At 39.8% G+C, this 1743-nt stretch overlaps 1 pseudogene; it reads right to left on the bottom strand.

Annotated features, from left to right (window-relative positions):
• Positions 1 to 253: 253 nt before the first annotated feature.
• LOC138080266 (nucleosome assembly protein 1-like 1) lies at positions 254 to 1275 on the bottom strand (annotated as a pseudogene).
• Between the last annotated feature and the right edge of the window lie 468 nt (positions 1276 to 1743).

The following is a 1743-nucleotide window of genomic DNA, read 5'->3' as shown; positions in this document are numbered from 1 at the left end:
TTGTTCATCTGTACAGTTAAAATGTGTATTATGTTTTGATGAGCACATTTTCCAACTTAACAATTGAATTTATTTATTTATTTTTTTAAAACTAAAATTATATGACATTTTTATTTTAGGATGCAAAAACAAAAATGAGCAAACAGACAAACAAAAAACTTGAAATAGGCTTGTCACAGGATGTAAATTCATCCTTTCCATGGAAGTAGAAGGTAGATCAGTGGAGGTCATCCTCAGGGCCACATACATCCTGCTTCACTGCTGCCTGCACTCTGCTGGGTTCTGATCCTTCTTTGGGTCATAGTCTGGATCATTTTCCTCATCTGCTTCTTCTTCCCCTTCCTCATCTGCTTCTTCACCTTCTTCATCATAATCATCGTCATCATCTTCAATAGCTTCTCCAGTAAAGTATAACATTGATCTTGGGATTATACGCTCACGTAAAAAGTGACCAATTTCAAAGTCTGCAGCGAGGATAGCTTCAGAATCATCATCCAGATCTCCACTCTCAGGAACTTCAGGAGGGGCAAAAAAATTAAAGAAAGAGTCATTAGAAATTGTTCTGGTCACAGTACAAACTGTCCCACATCCCTTGTGTTTCTGCTTCTTAATTGTTTTCAAGTGGCATTCTTCCCTTTTTTCCAATCTATCTGGCACCCTGTACAACTCATAATTTCTGGTCCATCAAAAGAAAAGGGATCAGAGTCATCTGGTTCTGACCTCATCCTATATGTCTTTGTCAACACTTCATTGGTGAAATATTCACTGGGTTCAAAGTGAATCTTTGGGATCTTCTTTTTCTTCATCCTTTTTCTCATCTTCAATCTTGGCCGTTTCTTTTAGCTCCTCCGAAATTTCATCTTCCTCATCTGGTTTCCATTTACATTCTTCTTCTGTAGGTTCATAAATGGCATTAATGATCTCAAATCGCTTATCAAACAGAGGCTGATAAAGAACAGCACACTTTCTTTCAAGATCATGAACTTCCTCATAGAATTTGGCTTCCATCTGTACACATTTAACTTGAAGGTTTTTGAGAGCATCCACTCGTCTTTTAACTACCCTAGGCAAGCTTTCAATGTGTCCTGTTGGTGTTTCTACCAGCCCATCAAGTCTTTCTTGAAGGGCTGCAAGAATCTGAGGATTTTGCATCATCTGAACAGTCAGCTGACGCGCTTTGATTTTTGTTTCTTCACCAGTTTCTTCTTCTACTTCTTCAACATCATCCAAATCTTGATCAAGTTCAGACTGTTCTTTGTTGTCGATGTCTGCCATGTTGTACAAACGCCAAATATTTTCAAAAATAGCAACTTTCGTTTTCCAGCTCAGCTCCCCGGTGGCGAGTGCGGGGAGCCAAGCGGCCGGAGCTGCGCAGGCAGTGACTCAGGGTGGCGGCGGGAGGAGCAGGAGGCAGCGCCGCGAGCAGATGGCACTAAAAAAGCTGAATTTATTTTGTTTGGAATATTCATAAAATCTGTACAGATGAGTGAAGGATGATTATCCGTATTTCTTGCAGGTTGCTTAAGAGCCTGGGTGCTTGATTAGATAAACTGGATGAAATAACGCATAGGAGCTTGGGGTATGATGAACTGTATGTCCTAACTTCTGGCTCTCAAATACATATAGTAAAACAAATCCTAAATGGCATTTTTATTAATGTGCATTTGGGCGATAACATTAAAATAGCTCTTAATTGTTCTCAGTTAGCCAGATCTATTCAGCCGTTCCACAGCCAGGCAGTAA

Source organism: Capricornis sumatraensis, chromosome 5 (genome assembly GCF_032405125.1).
Source record: "Capricornis sumatraensis isolate serow.1 chromosome 5, serow.2, whole genome shotgun sequence".
Taxonomy (NCBI): domain Eukaryota; kingdom Metazoa; phylum Chordata; class Mammalia; order Artiodactyla; family Bovidae; genus Capricornis; species Capricornis sumatraensis.
This window is presented reverse-complemented; position numbering and strand designations above follow the sequence as displayed.